Source organism: Oreochromis aureus, linkage group 2 (assembly GCF_013358895.1).
Source record: "Oreochromis aureus strain Israel breed Guangdong linkage group 2, ZZ_aureus, whole genome shotgun sequence".
NCBI lineage: Eukaryota > Metazoa > Chordata > Actinopteri > Cichliformes > Cichlidae > Oreochromis > Oreochromis aureus.
Window position 1 is genome coordinate 14793762 of NC_052943.1, and position 22047 is coordinate 14815808.

A 22047-nucleotide genomic window follows, 5' to 3' on the forward strand; every position below is an offset into this window, starting at 1 on the left:
TCTCCCTGACAAAAAAAGTAACGCTGCACCTGGCTGGCCCTGAAGTAAACAATGCAATACATCAATTGCCCATGATGGGACTGTTGCCTTTTTTTTTTTTCTTTCACTACCTTCTGGTGTCAATATTTGTGTAGCTTCTCTAAAGCCATATCTCTGTTGAATTGTTGTTATTTATTTATATGAAATCTGAAATTATGACAGGTGGCTTACCAGAAGCTTTGAGCAAATCTCTTCAGGTCTGTTAATAATTTCTAAACAAAAGGAAAAAAATGTGCGTTTGTTGTGGTTTTCAGCATGTACACGATGACTATTCAATTTTTTAATGAAATGTGAGGTCCTTTTTAAAAACTTGTTGCACTTGATTTAACACGCGTCTAATTTGTGAAGCACCTGATGGCTCAATTGTTTGTCTAGATTAAGTGTTAATTTCTTACTTGTTTTTTCTCATCTTGAATCCAGATTGCAGTCACCATGTGTAATCATTTAAATGCACTGTTTACTAATGACTGAGTGTGGCGAGGCCTAAGCAACACAGACTGCTAGGCAGACACAAAAACCTAAATAAGATCTGGTGTTAGAGAGACATGAACACTTGTGGTGTTGTCTGAATGTTTGAAGGAAAGTGGAGACAGAGAAGCAACAACCGTCTGTGAAAATGACTTTACAGGCCCGTTCATTTATCTTAAACTGAATAAGCACAAAGCCAAAAACTTGGAGGGCTACCTTATTTAGGAGTGACTGTTTCTTAGATAGTAGGCAACATGCCATGAAATAATGCATTAATCCATAAGGCTGTATTGTCTATATAAATGTGTAGCTGCTGGAAGAATTCATTATGGAATCTCCAGCACTATCATCTGCAATTTGTGCTTGTGTGTGTGCATCAGTTGCAGACTATTGCCAATCCTTGCTTCTATCCGCAGCCTACTGTGAAATTATTGTCTGTTTCTGACTCAGACAAGCGGTTTCATGCTAATCTGACTTGTTTTCTCGTTACCTTTCCCAACCTCTCTATTCCTTTCCGCGTCCTGCTCATTGTCTGTTGCCTAATATTCCCCTTATTTTATGCTCATCCTTTCCTCTCCTTCTCCATTTCTCCCCATCTTTCTCCTCACTTGCCCCCCACCCCCCTTCTCTTTGTCTCCTCCTCAATCCCATCAACATCCACAGTGGTGCTGCTCATTGCTAACTAGGCTGCCTCCAAGCCCACAGGTACGTCCCCCTCCTCCTCCCCGCTTCCTCTCCCTCCTCCACTTCATGCTCTATTTTTAACTCCACTATCCAAGATCTTTTCTCTGGATTCTCACTCGCCAACCCAAACCCACATCTCTGTCAGCAGCTCTCTGTCATTCTAGCCAAGTGCTAGGAATCTGTAGACAATTATCTGTTTAATAAAGCCCTTGCCTTTATTCTTACCTTTCTGTCTTTTCTGTCGAAGAACCGTTACCTCAACTTCACTTTGACCTATAAGAAGTGAGTGCTGTGTTATGTTTTCATAACAGCATTAGACATTCTTTTCAGCTGTTGAGCGCCCGTTCTCTCCTTCTAGGTTTTCTCAGGTAGAGGATTTAAAAGAGAGGGAAGTGACACCCAGGTCATTATTAAGAATCAAACACACAATAGAGAAGCCATGCTGACTCAAAATACTGGCTAAAGCTGACATGTGTTTTCAGAGGATGTGTTTATTCATGTCTTAAATGGTTTGCCTTGTTAAGCTGCCACCCTGCCCGAGAGCCTGGCAGCCTGGCAGCCATCTCAGCCCCCCCACCAAGTGAAAACATAATGCACTTGTTGGACTGGATCTGAAGTCTGGGGCCTTGTTAGATTCCCTTCTCAGACTCAAGTAATTTAAAACCGGTCGACTGGGATTCCCTAGTGCATATTCTCATGACAAAAGCAGCTAACAGCACATAACTTCCCCCGGTGGATTAATACTGCATTTTCAAAATTCTCTAGTGTTTGGAATGGTGAAGCATCTTAATTTCATTATACACAGTTTGAGTGGAAATGCAGTTCTCCCACGCTGGTGTTGAAGAATAGTTTTAAAGGGAGGGATATGAGAGTTTTTTGCACCAGTAGCAAGATTTGTCTTTAATGAATTTTTCAGTTTCATTTTACAGGCTTTTCTTTAATAATTCATTGTAAGAAAAAGGAGAGCGGCTTTGTGTAAAAGAATAGGTCAAAAGATTTGTATTTCAGAAAATCTCTGTATTTCCATTGCAAACAAAAGCTTTACATCTCAGGAATCACAGGTATTTTGATTTAGATCCTTTTTCTCCATCAGTTGGAAACATTATAGAACATTGTTGGTTGAGTACTTTAACACAGATTTTCACTTAAAATGTGTATTTATTGCTGCCCTTAGGCTCGTAAGGCTTCACAGAGTGGTGCAAACACCAAAAATCTGCTTTTTTGAAAAGATTTTTTTTTACTTGTGAAATAGATTGGCTTCCATGGTTACCCTGTCGTTTGATGTGAAGCATTTAATATGATCCTGTCCAAGGTTGTCTTTGATACAAAAGGGAGGAGGGACAGAGAGATAAAAAGTATGGAAAGCCAGACTTTTTTTCTGTCAGCAAACACTGTTTGTTTAATGATGACCTCTCAAGAACAGATTACACTTTAAATACCTTCTGACTTAAAAGACAAATTTCCATTTTCTCCTCTTTGATACAGACAATTGAGAGGGCTGGCTATGTCTGAGGTAAACGACATTTTGTCAGCTTTAACTACACGGTCCAGCTCAGTAATGATCCTCGTCTGTGTTCCCAGACATGGCATTTAGGACTAAGGACAGTGCTGCCTTGCAGCATTCTTGTCTGATTTCTCCATGCAGAACCAGGTAGACGGCTATAAGAGAATCCATTTGTCAAACTCACAGTCTTTCACGGCTATAGACAGTTGCTGTCAAAGGAAGGCTTTTGAGTTATTATGTGCCTTACCAAAAGAAACATGCAGCCTGTTTTTAGAAGAATTTTACACACATAAGCACTCAAAAGCACACACACATTAACTACCCTTCTCCCCACTTGCCTCCTGTCGTGGCAACACACTCTCTAAGCACTCAGTCTTTGCCTGTCAAGGAGACATACTCTGCAGCAGATGCAAGAGGCCAAGCAGTGGCAGGCTGAAATAATGTAGACCATAACAGTGCCAAATTTGTGATGGTCTGTTCAGCACAGAGTCTAGGATCTGAATGAACAGCAATCATTTCAGCACAGTCCCATACTCTGGCATAGTGTTTACACCTCTATCAACTTTCAACCTTTAACTCACTGTGACGGCGCTCTGCCTTGGCTGGGTCTGCAGTATGTTTCCCCCAGTTTGTCCCTCTGTGTTGCCTTGCAGCTTCCTGGTAGGCGGAGTTAATCAGTCCAACTGGGAGTACCTGGCTAGTCTCCCTGGAGCATTTAATAGCTGCCTGTCTCCTTCTTTGTCGTCTCTCCATCCACCTAGCTCTCTGCTATTTCTTTGGTTGGCTGGTTATTATATAGATTTTTACACAGCACCATATACCTAACATTTAAAAACTGATCCAACTGCTACTGCATTAATAACCCCAATTAACACATCTCATAAGGTTTTTATTCCATTTTATTTATTCCATTTGGACATTTTTAGTGAAATAAGAGCCTGCGATCACAGTAATATATCACAAAAATCAAATAAAAGCACTTTCAGTGGTTTTTGACTTTCAGGTGAAAGGACGACATTTGGGTAAGATGTTTGAACCACAGCGGTCCAGTCTCTCATCATTCTGCTCTACTTTTGAGTCCCTCTTGTCTGCTCTCCCGATTTTTCCTCTGATGTCTATTCCCCCTCATCCTTATTTCGTTCTCATGTTTGCGGGCTTGACAAAATCATAAATAGATTATTAAAACTACAGATTTTTTTTTCTTTTTAGACTTTGCTTGCCTGTTTTTCTTCCATTACATTTATTTCTCTCCCTTTCCTCTTGTCTCATCCGTCCTCCCTCATCGAGTGTATGTCTTCTGACAGCCAAGGTACCCTGCAGCCTGCCTTGGCCAGGTATAGCACTAGATGAAAGGTCTGTAGCCAGAGCTCTCTTTCAAAGATGCCTTCTGCTGCATCCCTGCTCTCCATGGACTCTGAGTTGCTCCTGCCAGGCAGATGGAAAGAAAGAGGGCAAGGAGAGGAGACTAAGGAAGCAGGGAGGGAACGAAAGGAAGGGAGGAAGAAAAAAAAGGTGACGAAACAGTTAATAGAGAGTAGAGAGTAGAATCCTCAGACTTGCCTGGGTTCCAGATGTGGAAGCTGTACATTGTTTCTGTATATCATCAAAAAAGCTTGACATCCAGGTGAGTACAGCTAGAGGAAGTGATGCGCCCCTTCTTTCACTCTGTCTCTAGTTTGAAGCTGCTGTTATACATCTTCACTCAGTCTGGACGCTGCCACAGGACATGAAGCTTTTTTATAAGGTTTCCTGACATGTTTTTCATCATCTGATGTTTTGGAGTCACACTGAAGTCTGAACTCAACTCAAGAAGTTACATCTTGTGCCCAAAACAAAATCCCGCAAGGTCAAATTTAAATGTCTTGATCAAATTTACTGTTCAAGTTGAGATTCTTGCCCTGATTGATTAGTTTGGATTTTGTTTTATTCTGCAGTCCAGAGATATTCAGCTGTGTACAACTACTGTAATACAACTGAACAGAGATATCAGCTGTTGTGAATTGCCTAAATCTATCACCGGTTGTTTATTGGGGTAATTGTTTGTGATTTTTTTTTAAATGTAATTTATTTATTTAGCTGTCTGCCTCCTTAAGAACTCGAGTGGGTAAATTAATTTTCAAATAAAAAATTAAAAGCATGAAAGTTAAAAAGGAGAATGTGTCGCCACACAGGAAATGTGTCTTGTCAGCGCTCTATTGTGTCACCATTTCATTCTACTCTAGACCGTCTGAAGCCTCAGCGTCTGAACACACATTGCAAGTCCAAACATTTATAAGCTTCTGTCCAAAAACTCATTGTTTCGAAATAATTGAAACTTTAAGTGTGCCATATATTAGGTTTACTGACAGAATACAAGGGATTTATGTCCCAGATATAACCATCCTTAAAGACAATGTGATTGTAGGAAAGAGGCTGGTTCTTTGGTGTACCTACATAAATTTTATCTGAGGACAAATAGATAATGCCCTGTGGGTCTGGGCTGAGAGATTTAGCCTCAGTGACAGGCGATACTAAGGCAAGGCAGTGCGGGCAGTAAAACAACTGACAGTTGGTCATTACGAAAGACGCAGGTGGGCCAAAAATCAATCATGCCAAGACTGGCCTGGATGTTGACAGATGCATGACATCTGTTTTAATGAAGAGCTGTGCTGGTCCACCGAGCGAAGAAGGGATGAGGGTAGGGGGTAAAAGGAAAAGGAGAAGTGTGGGGGTCTTGGCTTGACTTGGATGATGAGGTGTGAAGACGAAAATGGATCAGAAAATCAGCAGGAAAGAAAAAGGTTGAATAAGTGGAAAAGTTGAGGATGGTATCAGCATTTCAAAGCAAGCCGGGCAAAAAGAAGATGGAAAGGAAAGCTACTTAAGGGCGGCCCAGATGAACAGTGCTCAAGAAATCTTTGCCCACACCTGAAATTAAGTTGTCATTTGATGTGTCTAGAGTTACTGTAACAGCACTTTACCACACTGCATGCAGTTTAAGAGCAGGTCAGACTCTGTTTTGACAACACCTTTATAGGCTATTTCATGGTGTCTGCTCTAACAGAATGAGGAAGTATTTCAAGTGTGAAATGCCACTACATTCCTGGCCCACATTCAATAACTCAGAGCACTTGATTATTTATTTTTTTAAATAAATTTTCTACTCATTTATAAATATATATATATATATGTGTGCATGTGTGAAGGTGAACTCTGCTGTGGGAGAATGTCTGAATTGTAAATGCAGTTTTAATGGTTCACTGGAATTAAATTTAAATGGGCTCTGCTCTTGCAAAGGTTTCTAGTAATTTTACTGAAAAATAACACTGTGTGGGATATAGCCCTTGTAACACATAATACCCATTTAATTTTAATATTAATATTGCCTTTTAAATTAAAAAAAAGTGTAATTAAAAAAAAAGGAAATTATCTGCTAGAGAGGAAGGATTTGGTTTGGGTTGCTTCTCAGGATACAAACTATGTGTTGATGTCTGCTCACGTAACTAAAAAGTACCCCAGTTAAACTACCCACACATCAGTTTATGATCTGTGGAAACACACACACAAAAAATGCTTCTTACAAATCTTTAGAAAGTAATTATATCATTTGCTGCTTAGCTAAAACTTAGGCAATACTGAAAGTGAGTGCGGAATAGGAATAAAAAAAGTCTAGTGGTTGTAGGGGATTTCCTTTCCACTACCACACCTGCATTTTTTAGAGTAGTAGTGGAACTTTATTTATATTATATTATATTTGAGAGTTCACTTCACAGGTATTGAGGGGAATCGTTTTTGGTCTAAACAGGGATTATACTCTGTTGCCGACAAAAGACGAAGACAGCAATAGTAGACACTATGGACAAGTAATTCCTGTATGCCTGAATGTGTAGTGGGTGTGCTGTAGTGTATAAACAGGCATGTTTGCATAGTTGCAAAAAACTGGCAGGCATGCGAATGCCCGCACTGAGCCTCGCACTCGCCATCTGATGGCAAAATCTGCCGCAATCGGAACTCAGAGTCGCATAGTTTCCCAAATATGGAAACTGTAACAGGCCTTAAGACCTACTATATAACCATTTAGAGGACAGTCATTAATTTTAACAAATGATGAAATGCAGGATCAGTCATGAATTGGGTGCAAACATTATCTCTGGATATCTTCTCTAGCAAATCAGGCTCTAACAATACATTTCAGCGTTGTTTGTTTATGAAGATGTCTTTTTTTAACATTAATGCTGACAGTTTTAAGATGTTTTTATGGTCATACTCCATTTACTCTGTTAACAACGGCCACAGTCTTACAAATTGTCTTTTAAAAAATCATTTAGTCCACATGTATGTAGTAATTCTGATATATTACCCTCAAATGCCACGTAATTTGCTTTAATATGGTCACCTGAAAATGCCTTCCTTTGTGTCAGTAAATGCTACACTGCTTTTAATACATACTACACGCTGCGATCTTTACTGCAGTGTTTATATTTGTTTTATATTTATTGTAACTCAAAAATGCGATTTGCAATTCATTTCTTCTCCAAAGGATACTCGGTCTGTTTTAGGCATCCCGTATTTCCTTTCCTTCCCACCTACCTCCATCTCTGTCCTCTACCTCTCTTCTTTCATCTCCTGCTTTAATCAAGCATCTGATCACAGGCCCAGGAGGATGAGGGATAATGAGATTAGGCCTGTACATGTTTACACATTCTGATTTACATTGAGCCTTCCCTGTCTTTCTCTGTCTGACCCATATTTCTCCATATCCCTCCTCCGTGTTTCTGCTTTTCATGTCTCCAGTCGTTCCTCTCGGGCTCTCTATCCTTCCCTCTTTATACGCCTTCCTTTTGCTGCAGTATTGATGCGGATATACATTGTTAACTAATCATCAGTAATGTTATTTACTCTGTACCAGTGAGGTTTAAATCCCTGCACAGCTGTATTTGATTTTTGTACAAAGACTGATCCTACGTCAGTCTGTCAGTCATCTGTCATTTAATAGGGTCCTCAGTGCATCTTCCCGTCACATCACTTCCTAATTTAAGAATGAGAGAACCACTTGATTTTTGTACAATAGAATTATCCAAACTGGGGGGAAAAGTATTGTGGCAACTACCTAAATAATATATAAAAGGATTTACCGATCAGTCTTATACAGGAAGCATAAGGTTTGTTGTTACTGGATCAATAGTATCCTATCTGAAGAACATCACCCAGGAGACATGGCATACTTTTTTTTTTACATATCTGATGAGATATGTTACTGATAAAAGTTAAAAAATGCTTCAGTTTGGAATTCTTTAAAGATTTGCTATGAGACATGTAGTGACATGTAGTGAAAATGCCACAAAAACAAAACAACAAACAGTTTCTTTTCTTTTAAATTGACTGGGCCTTTATAAATATAAATGCCTAAATGTATAATATTTCTAAGTACAGAACTAAAGTATGATCAACTGAAAAGACCAACTCATAAATTCACATTTTAAAACTATAAATAATTTTTATTAATCTGAGAGGACTTTTTATTTCAGATGGAAGAAAAATGCAGGCAATAATACAGTAATGTTTGGTGTGAACTAATCTGGTATTATACTCATAAAAATCTCACATCTTGCTGTCTCCCTTGTTTGTCAAGTCTTTTCTGTGCTCCACTAGGTCACCACAAAGTAAAATGCATAATATTGATGGCTCTGCGACAGACATCAGCACCCGAGTAATATAAAAAGGGGAATTTGGGACCCACTAACGGCAAAGAGCTAATGCCTTTGCATCCATGTTGCACTCTGTTTGACATTAATGACAACAAACACGAACAAGTCGTCTTCTGTGGGCAAAAAAAACTTGGATCACTGTGATACAGTGTGCTAATAACCCGTCACTAGTATAATGTTAAACCAAAACAACTTGTTGCATCATTAGATTAAAATACAGCAGCTCCCTTGATCCTACAGATTCTGACAGCTGCCAACGAGGTGCACGTTCCCAAACCGAGCAGCTACTCAAGCAGAGAACACCAATGTGACATTAGGGAAACATATTTTTAAAGCTGGATTTGACTCGGGATTCTCTTTAAAGGTCTCAGACAGCCATATTAATATGAAACCCCGTCAGATGAAATTAGCTAAGTGTTAGCAGTGCAGTCATAAAACACTGCCACGGCTTACAAAAAAGATAGTTGTCGGATACTGTGATTAACATGATATTTTTTTAATGTAGCTTTTTTCTATTTTTAGCTTTAGCTACTATTTTTGTTCAATATAGTGGACAATGAATGGCAGTAAAACCCCTTGCTTTTGGCTTTATTGTTCATTTCACACAGCATCTTTTGGAAAGAGGGCTGTTTTAGTTCAGTCACCTCCTCCTATAATGTATACATGGGCTTTTTATATCACACTACAGTCTTTCTCAATCAGACATGTTTTACTTTTGGCTCAAATGGTTATCAGTGGAGTCCAAAAGCTCCTTAATGCATCTGAATTCTGCATTCTGTACAACAACATCTAATATATATGAAATGCATTAGTGGCTAGTTAAGCATTATAATTACAAATAATTGTAAGTGGCCATAACCAACTATTTAACTATTTAAAATATAAGGCCTATTTAGTGTCATTGCAAATTTTATACAGTAGTATAAGAGATACTTAGTAGTATCTCTTTGATTTCATCAACTGATGATGAACTGTGTATCATGTGAATCACTAATGGGCTACTCATGCTCGACTAAAAGAGCGTGTCAAGAGTGTGCTAGTTTGCTTTTCCTCAATCTATGTCGTTTGCAAGAAAGTCGTATTCACTCCTAAGTTTGCTGTCTGTCCAGGAACAGCCTGTATTCGACTCCAAATTATCTCGGTGTGGAGCCAGAGGCTAAAGACACACATGTACAGTAGTTCAGACGGGTGAAATCTGCAATATTTACATCAAATGAAATCCAGGAGGTAGTGCTCCTGGAACGTAATTACGTTAAGTCAGCATATCTACTTTCAATGGATGTGATTTGGCAGCACTTGTAGAGGCACTAAACAATATCCATTAACATTTGGCTAAATCACCAGAAGAATTATATACAGTGTTTAACTGGGAGGTTCATGCTCTCTCCTCCATAAACATAAAGTGCTGACATTTGAAACCCAAAACAACTCCAACTCTCTAATTGAAAGGTTTTTACATTTCTTAAGGAAAAACAGCATCCTTGGCGATAGCTCTGTGAAGGTGAAGACGGAATATTTTCAGCCTGCCTCTATTAGTGAAAAGTATCAGATATGAGATGGCGTGACTAATGGAAAGCTGATGGCGCAACTCTACACCCAGCAACTGATTTGTTTACACCCTCTGAGTATTTATTGATCTGTTTATGCTGGCCTGATTTTTAAGTTGGCAATAGGATGCCCAGAAGAAACCATTTTTAACTTGAGTTATGAGGTTAGTGTTGCCATAGTATTGCAAGAGAACTGATGCATTTGTTGTCAAGTGAAAGAGAATTTCCTGAAAATATTCACAGTACTATACTATACCTCACTAGGCTTAGAGTGGGGAATTGTAATCAACCACGTAGTGATTACAATTCAATAACTGCTACGGCTACTGCGCAGTGTGTATATTTATACACCCCCAACAGAAAGAAATTCATGTGGGCACAGAATGCTAATAACACTGCATCACTCTCTAGAGTTGTCTGCACTGGGACAAAGATTCCCATGTTCTGAAGGGAACAAAGGTTTTTATGTCTCTGTGAGTGAGTGTTTCTCCTGATCACTTCATGTTGCTGCAGTACACAGACAGGCTGGTGCTGTGCAATAAGTCCCTGATGAGCTGTGGTGCTGGGAGTGGAAAAAGGAAGAGAAGAGCTGATGCATTTCCTCTGGACACACACTGTTTGAGGGTGTTGCTGATTTGTCATGCAAGTGTGCACTTCGAAGTGTGTGCATGTAACTGATGCACATGCGTACACGCACACCAATACACCCACACAGACACATGCACACACACCACAGGCATTGTTAAATTCTACTGCTGATGGTAACTTGATATGTAATAAGTCCCATGCATGGGCCAGGGCAGCACAATAGTGAGGCCAAGTCTCCAGTGGCTGGTGTGTTTACTGTCCAAGGCAGCCTCAGTCATCTAGCCTGCCCTTATTCTGTCACTGGCACTTTGTTTTCCATATGAATTTTCATTTTCTGAGAAAATCAGAAATTCAAATTAAACACTGCTTTATTTAAGTTTTTTTCCATTCAATTACTTGATGTTTAATATATTTATGAGGCATTTAGGCCTTTTTTTGTTGATAGGATATTGTAATGCAGCCAGGAAAATGGGGAGAGATGGTGGTTGGTCGAAGGCACCCGGGCCACTGCAGTGAGAACCAAAGCCATAGGTGCTCCACATCGCCATTCATTTCTAGTATTTGAGTCATTTTCATTTTACTGTTTTATTTCAGAATCATATCCAGTAAAGTTATCAATAACTTCCCTCCTATATGTAAGTAAACTCAGAACCCACATGTGGATGGTAGGTGGAGGTGGGGCTGTTATATGAATAGCAGTCAGTAGCATCTAGTGATTTTTACATAAAGGTAAGCAGAGAGCATGCATCGAAGAGATAAACTGAACCAGATGTCTTGTATTCCTATATGCTGACACCCTCTCTGCATCTTGTAGCGCTCTCCCTGGACACATTCACCTTACTGCACACACGTTCCTGGCTGGTTCACTCTTTACAGGGGGACTAAAAATATGAATGAAAACTTACGGTGTATTATCAAAACAACTGGTAATTCAGTCAACAAGTTATTTTCCATAGATGCCAGTCTGATGATGGCAGAACCTGCACCTGTCTGTTCAACTTGCCTTTTTTATTAAACCAGACATGGTAGAAGTTGATGATCGCTCTCTCCATCAAGGCTTTCATTGCTAATGTGCAAAAGGGGTTATTAAATGTTTCTTCATGGGACAATTTCTTCTACATCACTCATGTTGCCCAGTGTGGATAGTAAGAAAAACTTACTTGTTGATTAATCACAGTATAGTTCGGTGATTTACTTGCTACTGTTTTGTGCAGTGATGCACAGATTATAGCAGTGAAAGCAGAGCCAGAGACAACTTGTCTAGTATGCTGGTGACCTGTCAGTCTTCTGCCTAAAACCGTCCACACTTTGCATGCAAACAGCTAAAGAAAAACATAAATATTTTGCCTCTCAACTAGAAAAGTTCCAGCTTTTGTTAATGGGGCACAGACACGTCCATAAAAATGACAAAAACTATAAAGTCTAATGGCTCGGAGTCAAGCTAGCTTCAGGAGACAATAACTGTGGCCATAAGATGGAAGTAATTTAAAGGATGGATGCAAACAGGCAACATGAAATGCTTTAGGGAGGACATTTGTATTTGAGATGTAAGGCAACAAATCTCTTTCATTTTGGTTGGTTTTAAATGATGTCTGTTTTTAAATTTCATGAGGAAAGTACTGCTGCCTTGCTTGCCCCGATGGAACGCCATTCATAGCAGTTATAGAGGTAGCTGAGGCACATGGGAGAAGAAATGTGACTATGTACTAAAAACTTCTAATCATAAAGGTGCAACAATAAGCATCAAAGAGAATGTGTTCTGACTGCAATGGCAACCTCAAGCTACCTATATTTGGTCAAGGACTCGGGGTTGTATATTTGCTGATACCGTTTCCGTAATCACATGGGAGTGTGGTATAATAGCAAGTGAGTCTCAGTGGCTCATGGAAAAACAAGAAAATGGCTTGTAACAAAATATCAACAACAATCCCTTGACCACTCACGGCACATGAGAAAAGAGCTGCTTCACACACACTCTAAGTAACTGTACATTAGTGCTTTCCAGCCCACAAATTGCTGAGTTCATTTAGAGTACTCAGTGCTAAAGCTGCCTTCTGTGCAGATGACTGCCACTCACACAAAATTTAGATGTCTACGTGGTCAGTGAGCAAAGACAGCACTGACGGGTGCCTGGGGCTGGATCCAGGCTTAGTCTGTGCAGTCAATCAGCCAACTATTCTGTCAGGCTCAAAGAGTAAAAGACCTATTAAAATCCAAAATACCTCTACTGGGAATTAAACTAATATTCACTTGTAGCTTTCTCTAACCACGTGCTCAAGAAAGAGTTTTTTTTTCTTTTTTTAAAAGAATATACCCATACAGGGGATTTAGATAAGGGCGAACAGGAATTATGCAATAATTACATTTATAAAAGTAAAAAGAATCTTTTTCCCAGAAGCGCAGGTGTCTGTTGGAGTAGGGGTGGGGACGGTTGGGAGGTTCAGGTTAGCATGTGTGCATCAGTGACCTCATATCAACCTTACAGTCCTTATAGCAAGAACAGGCCTATGACTGATATCATCTGACAGACTGTACAGAAACTATAACCAGATCTGATCCGTGGTGACAATCCTATGCTCTGAATATGGCCGCATGCAGAAAAAAGCTTTCTTTAAGTGGACTCGCTTGTGTATTACGGCCAAATTCTGTGTCAGAAAGGCGGTGTTAAACTACACTGAAGGAGGCAGTATTATGGATATGAGTAATACATATGCATTGACTGGTCCTTCTAATATTTTAATTAAAAGGGGATTCATTTACATTTTAAAGGAATAATATACACACTCTAATGATATTATCAGAAGGTGGGAGAATATTAAACTAGCTTCCATACTCTAGTCATGGTCTAATCTGATTTGCTCAGATAGTCTGCTCAAACTACAGTAAGCTAGCTCAACAGCGTAAGTTGAATATGAGCTTTCCAACTAGTTTATCGTTTATTGCCTAGTGTTTTTTTTAAATACAATTTAGTAAAAAAAACTTTTTTGAATACCAAATCAATTTACCTTCAGTAATGAAACAATATGGTGTCTCTGGCTCCGTTTTTGATCTGTTTTTCTCAATAACTTTCTACTATTTGTGTTCTTTAAATGAAAAAAAAAGAGGAAAAGTCATTGATACTATCAATAGACACCCCATGAAATGTTATATATTCTATATCTGATATTAGTCTGGAGTTATTAGACGTAATGGTACAAGTTAAAACATATATTATTCACTGCCTGAGTTATTAAAGCAGAGAAATATAAAACTATATACACCGCTGAAGATGAACACAGGGAGGTAAAGCATCCCTGGATGACACTGAAGAGTGACTGCTCTGCCCTAGACTGCCCAAACTCAATTTAACTTGTGCTTTTACACTGTTTCCCAATCATAACAAAATCTGATGACTTTCTTTGTATTCATGATATTTAAGTTTCCAATTCATCTTTGTCTATTCAAACCATATTCATTTACTGACTTTCTGTTTTAAATAATGCTGTTACTCCTTGCTTGTTTTAAATTTTAAAAATCTGAATTTAAATCCAACTGGTTGGGTCATTAAAAAGCTTTATGCTATCTCTTTTATCAAACTAAATACCATTTGACTTGTTTGTCCGGTAACACCACCTTGACACCACAGTGACAATCCAGTATCTTGTTGAAAATCAAGCCAAGATGGACGGATATACTCTGCCTTATAGTGCAGAGCACATGAGCTGAATGACACTCACTGGCCAGACGCGGACACAAGGACAGGCTTTGGGGCAGGCTGTTATTAAGACAAGAAAAGGCTGGACATCTGTGTTTGTAGATGTAGTTAATGTAGACAGACGGGTAGCAAACCTGCTCTTAGACGCATTGTGGTATCACTTGTTGACAGTCAGAGAACACACCTGCTTGTCAGGCCACACCTTGTCCGATACTGTTTACCGAAAGCAGCCTTCCTGCTGTGTAAAGCCACAGATTTTTCCCTATGCTGTTAATCTGGAAGACAGCTGTTACATGTTTTTTCCTATTTCAGAAATCTGACTGTAAGACTTGAATCTTAGTTGCTTCTTACTTAGCTTCATGTTGGTATTGTTTTAATCATTAATCAGATGAGAAACAGTTGCAGTGGTAGAAGTAACTTTGCAAAGCACGGCATCCTTTGCGTGTAGTGTTTCTCTCTCGCGTTTTGTAAAGCACTGAAAAACATTTACATCAGTATTACATTATTCTGTTTTCGCCTGTGCCTGTCATTATAGGGCAACCTCAGTGTGTGTGGACACAATGCAGAGAGCAGCACACAGGAAAGAAATGGTATTACAAGCAGTGTTAGGTCAGACAGGTGCAGGACATAGCTGGCAGAGGGAAGCAACCACATAGGAGAGAGCGGCCTGCTGGAAAGGTCTGCAGAACCTCTTAACCTCTGCATTGTTTCCAAGCCCACAGTCACACACATCAAAGCAGCACAACACACACCTGCAGGCACAGACAGCACACCCACCTCTTTGGAACAAAGTTAGAGCAATAGTCTGGCATATTTTTGGCATGCACTTCTCCCTTGTGTATGATGTAGAAATATGAACGCAATACTACAATAACAATATGGGATAGATACAATTAAGACGAGACACACTGCATGAGTATTACTCACGTCATAACACTGGCTTTTCTTGGGGTGGCCTCACAAACACACCCACATACACACACACACACACACACACACACACACACACACAGAATCTTGTAATTAATCCAGGAAATTAATGTGTGATACATCCATTTTCACGAACCACTTTTGCTCAACTTGAAATCTATGAATATTCTAATTGCTGCCTTTGGGCCTTTTTGCAGTCGAACTTGGCGCTACTTATTGATAACAATGAAGGATGCGCGATATTTAATATCTGGGGTCTGCTTTTATTACTCGGTGTTGCATCATTTTCAAGAATATAAAAAAAAATGAAGCGCGATTGTGGGCATTAATTCAGTTGTCGTGCAGGCTGGAAATAAAAATGCCATCATTTGTAACTGCATTACCCGTGTATGACCTGATTGTCTGACCCACTGTTACTGGGCAGGTAAGTTTGCTTCTTGAATCGACAGTTTGTTGCCCACAGCTTTGATCTGATTATCCAATAAAATGTGTAAAACTGTGACGCGTGGTCTGCCGTTGGAGCGCACACTCAGTTAGTTATTAGACGTGTTACTACTGGTGCCCAGAGCTGTTCAGTTTAACGCACTGAAGCCTCTATCTGCTGCCTTTCGCTTTTTGTATTTTTCGAGTAGGAGGAGCCGCTTTCCTGTGATTGTCTGCCTCCCTCCCATCTCTCTTTCTCTCTCTGTCTCGCTCTCTTTCCCTCTCTCATTTTTCCAAAGTTGAATATTCCAATTGCCTGGGAGCTCTCGCCAGCGGAGCGGTGCAGCCCACTGACTGAAAGGCACCGGACTGGTGTTTTTGCTTTGCGCCGCGCTGTGCGCTTTGTGGAACAGACGTGAAGGGACGGAGTACTCTTCAATACCCCGGCTCGGCTCATCCCCTCCCTGTTCACCCTTCTGTGTTTCTTCCGAATTCGTTTCGGGGCTTCTCTCAAGATGACAGAAGAAAAGAGAAGTGGGCATGTAAAGCTGGTAGGTGTCTGAAACCCCTCCCCTCCGCGCTCAGAGGTGTCTGACTCGGTCTTTCTGTGTGGGGGTTCAGGTTTGTGGGAACGCTCAGACACGCCGGGGGAAAAAGAAGCGCCCGGAAATAGAAACGGGAACCGGTGGTGCTTTTCCCAACCATCTATGGGATTTTTCTTTACGCGTTTGTGTAAGCTTTCTCTTGAATGGAACCGAGTCATACGCGCACGAACATGTCTGAGGTAGGCTGCTGGTAATAATGCTCAAACTTAGACATTAGTGCTGGGACAGGTTTTCTCAGAAGCTTCCAGTCCTTGTGTCCCCATCTGATAATATAATGTACGTGCAGATTTGTGTATGTGGCAGGTTAAGGCAACAGCAGTGTATGCACTCATTGGTGGTCTAACATTAGACTAAAACGGCATTTTTGCTTACGAGGGTAATTTAGGGGGAAAGATGGGTAAATAAAGCATTTCCGTAGTGTGCTCCAAAGTGCCTCTAACTCCCATCAGAGCTTAAGATAAGCGAGCTTTAGTTTGGATACCCCTGCTGCGCATATGATGGCATACTGTTTATTAGAGTGATTCAGCTTCAGAGAGTCTTGTGTTATGGTTATGTTTATTTAAAGGGTTTTATAGGCTCATTCCGCGAGCTGTAGTGTATCCATGAAACACAGACGCTCGAGATGTTTGCAGTTTATCTTGTACCGGGGTGAATGATAGACTATAAACAAGGGGTCCTTATTGCATCCTCATGCTTTTCAGAGCAATAGAGATTCATCCAAGCGAGAAACATCAACCTGATTTGTTCTGAAAATGTTGTGGAACTCGAGCAGCAGTTTCTGGTAACCAATAATGAACCCGATTGAAATAAGTTTTTTTTCCCCATTTTAAATGTCATTTCTGTACCACTCTTGCTAAGAGAACATTTTGAACATTAATAGAATTTCTTTTCTTTTTTAAAATCTCTATACTTTGATTGAAATGTGTGTGCTACACTTATACAAATGAAGCCTTTACTTTTTCATTTTAGCGAAATCCAATCTCTGCCACCGAGTCGCACTGAAGGGAACTTGTGCCCCAAAATTATTAGCCCATCAAACTGGGATGAAATGCACAGACAACAATGTGTTTAAGTGTCGCTACATATCGTTCATCTCACACAGTGCTGAATGCCAAACATTATCCTGGACTTGTAATAATCCTGCTGAGCTCAGCTGACAGCATGAGGAAATGTGCTTCTTGTTAGGCTTCTGAAGTGTTTCGCAGCACTAACAAGTAACTGCTGTTATGTGATAGGTGCCTGTCAGGTCGTACGTCTGTAGTAGTTTGCCTCGTTTTTCTTCAACCTTTAGTCAAATCAGTCCCTCCGTGCTGAATCTCAAATCCTGCTTCCCAGATTGCTACTCTCTGCCTCTCCACTCACCCTCTCTGTGCCTATGCCAGCAGTTTGAGCGAAGCAAAACCACAATAGGGTGGACTAAAAGCTGAAACCCAATCAGGCTTTTGCAATTCCTCTAGTAGAAGTTTACCCAGTTCTTTTTTTTTTTCCCTCTTAAACCCTTGGCGCTGACTGTCTCCTGCCATTAGACAACATGGCTCATCAGACTGATTACACATCAGCATACTCATGTACGCTTCCATCTCAAACAGACAAGAATGCAGTCAATGCTCCTGGCTGCTGGTTACACTCTCAAATGCCATGTGTTCACTTTCCTGACTGATTTTCTATCTTTAGGATTGTTTTCCTGTTTCTCACTTTATCACCCTCCCCCTCTTCCTTCCTCCCTTCCCTTCTTATTATTTTTCTCCCCTTCTAACTCTTTCTATCTCAGAGAAAAAGTGGGTGTTGTTCCCTGTCAGTACGGGAACCTACATCACAAAGCTCACTGTTATGCCTGCTTTACTTTCTATCAGCTTCTTTTGCTTAGTCTGTTGTGTATACATTTCTGTCTATTCACTGTGGGCAGCCAAAAGAATTAAAAGAAAGGTGGTAGATTTAAAGAAGCATTGTTGTCCAGTGATGCATGTTGTAAGATTGAATTTAATGGATCAAGGGAGATGCAGCTAGCATGATTCATTCAACAAGGTTTAATGGATTAGGTCGTGTAACGGTCATGCCTTGGATTTGAAAAAGCTCGACATTGCTGCTGCCAAAAAATATGGACAATATTGGTACCGGAGCCACCCCTGCAATGCTGAGGGGTAGTTCACTTAATGTAAGAATAAAGCAGTAGACGTGTTTCTCTTTGTTCTAACTTCCTAATGTGCTGAATTTCTAAAATACTTCTGATTGTCCTCTGGCCATTTTTTCATTTCATTTCAAGTGATTTGTGAGTTATATGGTATTTCTTTAAAGTCACTAAAGCTGTAAAAATCATTGGAGACCAGATTTGTGTTCATCAGTTTAGAATGAGCCCAGTTAGGTCTCCTTTGATTTTAGAGATTGCAGCAGTTGCATGTCAAGCACAGATCACCTTGATCAGATTTTGAAGTAGCCCACCTGTTAATCTGAAGTTGGTGTAGCTGCTAGTAATATAGCTTAAAGCACATAACTTCATCTGAGCTACATGACAGACAGTAAGTGGTAGCTTGTACCATTTTGTGTGGCTGCGCAGAGGTGGCCAGCTTTGTGCAGTCGAGGGATATACGGAGTGAAGCCATGCATCTGAACTTGGGATGTTTTAAAATCCCCTCTGCTCTTTTGTTCCCTTCAGCGTTCCAGCTTTCTGCAGCAAACCTAGAACACAGCAATTCCACTAATTCTCTAAAACAGTTCAAATGAATCATCTTAGCGAGCAGACATGGCCCGCTTAATAAACTGTGTGCTCCTGAGTTTCTACCTTCGGCTGTGTTGTTTTTGCACATATGCGCAGTAAATGAGCTGAGAAAACAGTTTTGTATTGGCAAATGTTGGGCCTAATGTAGAGGCAGACAAAGTTTAGGTTTAAATAGCCTGCTATATATTTCGGTTATTGCTTTACAATGTTTTTTTAAAGGTCTTTTTGCGTGTTCATTTTGCACTAGTAATAACACCCTAGAGAATATGCTTTTGTGATGGGTGCAAAAGTGATGGGTTGGTAGCACTGAAGTAAGCATAATCACAGCATCAAATGCACTTCAGGGTGCCATTAACAAAACCACAGGAATCTGCAACAAGCACCTATGTTAAATGGAAAGTGTCAAAACAGGTGAAATAGCAGGGCCTGCTGCCCACTGTTTTAGAAGAGAAGCATGCTGTTGATCGTTGTATATCAAACGATAACAAAAAAAGATGTGCGTTGCAAATAATTTCTAGTTCTTTCTTTGCCTCTCTCCCGCTGTACAGCTGTTCAGTTTCTTCACATTATTCATACTGGTCAAAGGTCAGATAAATCTTGTGAAAAATTACTCACTTGTGTAGTTGTAGCTACAGTGAGGGCGATGGGGATTGAAATTAACCATGCATATGTGAAGGTGGTGGTAATTAGTTGTAAAGAGTAGAGGGACTGAGTGAGACTAAAAGATTGCCAAGTCTGACTGCGGATCATTCATTAAAGAAAATAGTTTCTGTGTGATATAGCATTGATCTGTGGAATAAATCTTGGAGTTGAGACCTACATCGCATGGATGGATGGATGGTGTGACAGATTGCCTCCTGTCTTTGTCTCCAGACTCCTTTGATCTCTTCATTGCACTCAGTGCAATGAAGGTCCCTGCCAAGAGAGGCATAGCTTGTCTCCCAGATATATTTGCTCTGCATGTAGATCAGCAAAGAGTACTCATGCATGGCACCCCATTGCTTAACTTTCTTCTCCCGGCCAAAATGCCGTTTTATTCTTATGCTAGCATGAAAGTCCTGCGGCGCCATCTGGGTGCTCTACTATAGTTTTGTTAACGTTATATCTTAACACAGGCAGAGGAGCTTCTGTATTGCAGTGCTAGCATGGGGGAAAAAAAGCCTTGGTAATCTAAAACAGTGCACTGTGCTGTTGAAACAAAAATGACTATATAGAAGGTTACATAATCACAAAATTGTGGCTACAAGTGTTGGGCACACTTCTGTAAAGTGCTGAATTGTGTGCTTGTGTGCTGCTGTTCAGTGCTCCACTCCACTGTCTTCATTTTGTTAACTCTGGTCTGGCAAGCATCAGTATATATGCTGTGGTGGGAGGCATCATAGACGTTAATTAGTTTGCATTCAAGAACCCATCAGAGCTTCAGTTCAAATATATTGTCCATCCTTATCATTATGTCAGCTCCAGCCCATACTTTGCTGACTCGTCCAACCTCCAAGTGTTTCACTTGTAACAGAGCCTTAGTGGATTATTTACAGACTAATATCTCAGAGCTAACAGATTGAGCGTACGAGCTTTTGAGTTAAACTTGAAAATATGAGCAAAACAAGTCTTGAGTGGTGAGAGAACTTAAACCTCTGGCTGCTTGCACATGTAAACATGTATTGTGCCAAATTCTATATGGAGTACGTAACATGAAGTGCCAAGTCCTGTCTTTATATTCCTCCTTCTGCTGGCAATGTCCATGCTTGTATTTTTTTCTGTCTCTGTGTCACTTAACAGTAATGCAAACCTTTTCAACTAACACTAATGACATTCTGATATAAGCAAGTGCTGTATTTATGCATTACAGATTGCATATAGTTGCATGGTTGTGCAGACTAAACAAAACAAGGGTGGGACTGTGACCTGTCGTGTTGACCTGATCTGTGTGTAAGAACACCAGATCAAAACTGGAAAAGGAGAGCTCAGCTGAGCACAGCTGAGGAGGAGGCGGCCAATTTTCATCCACACTAGTTAACAGTCAGCTGCCTATGTTGGTACAGATGTTTCCTATGATCTCACCTGCTGGCACCAGGATCCAGAATCTGGGCCCAGTTCTGACGTCATGCTGTCCACCCAAGAGGCCTGTCTATTGGGTAAAGTGTTCCACACCTCCTGTCTGTTGGAAGCAGACACTATGGACATTGTGAAGGTGTAGACTTCTGCCCGGGGAATGACATGAGCTGGGGGGAGTTAAAAGTCATATGTGAACAAAATGCTTTGAAGATTTTCTGGGTTTTTTTTCTGTTATATTAGATTATGGAAGATACTTGTTACTAGATGCTAGTTCTTGAAAGTTCTTCTGGTTTTCTTTTGATTTTTTTTTAACTTTACAGCAACTGTTTCAGGTGTCATTGCTTTGGAAGTTGTTTTCTTCAAAATTTCAAACTGTTCGATTGTTCTGGAAACTTGTAGCACAAATCCTTGCGCTCTTCACTTCGTGGTCATTTAACTCAGGTGTACTGCTTGCAATAATGAATATCATCTCAGCAGCACAAGCCCGGATGCAGCTGTGATAAAAATAGAGGGATTGGAAATGGAAATGCAGGCGGAGAGAGGGAATAACTATAAAGAGAAAGATCAAGAAGGTAGGTGTAAACAGGAGGAGGCGTGAAAAAAGATTTTTGAGCCGGGAGGTTATTTGGGGGTTTCTGGGGAGGGTTCGTAGCTGTACAGATCAAAGAGCAAAGACAAAAAGTTAAGGGGGTTAGAGGAGGGAGGGAAAAAAACTCGACTGACTCATGCACTCACATATAGACACGTACATAATTCTATCATACACAGTGATCCGCCCAGCAGGTGCTTTTAAGGAACACCCTCCTACTTAAATGAGTTCTTTTCCTCTCTTGCTGGCTGATCTTTAGGAATGATTGATGTTCTTTAGAACCTCTGCAAGAGATTATCTGTCACTATTTGCAGGGAAGGGTTTATTTAAAAACTGCTAGTTACTTAGAATATAAAGCTGCTTCACTGCAGCTGAACATTTTATCTAGAGCCAGCATAATTATAAGTGGGAATTTTATTTGACTGATTTTTAAGTGTCCTGGCCATAGGTTCAGTTCCGTGTTGGTATAGCAGCGGCTGTTGTTAACCTTCCCAATTATTTTGTGTGGTTTTGCAGTG

The 22047-nt window shown here is 40.3% G+C and overlaps 1 protein-coding gene across 6 annotated transcripts in view; it reads left to right on the forward strand.

The window, feature by feature from the left end:
- Positions 1-22047, forward strand: part of mid2 (midline 2) — a 155265-nt gene that overhangs the window by 35162 nt on the left and 98056 nt on the right. For 2 of the 6 annotated variants that reach the window (XM_031752906.2, XM_039618958.1), the window contains exon 1: positions 15725-16115. The exons of 1 other annotated variant lie outside the window; for it this stretch is intronic. The gene's annotated coding sequence lies outside the window, so the exon portion shown is untranslated. Of the gene's footprint in view, positions 1-15724; positions 16116-16204; positions 16349-22047 lie in introns of those variants that run through there. 3 more of the 6 variants (XM_039618942.1, XM_039618954.1, XM_039618948.1) reach the window with 3 other exon arrangements.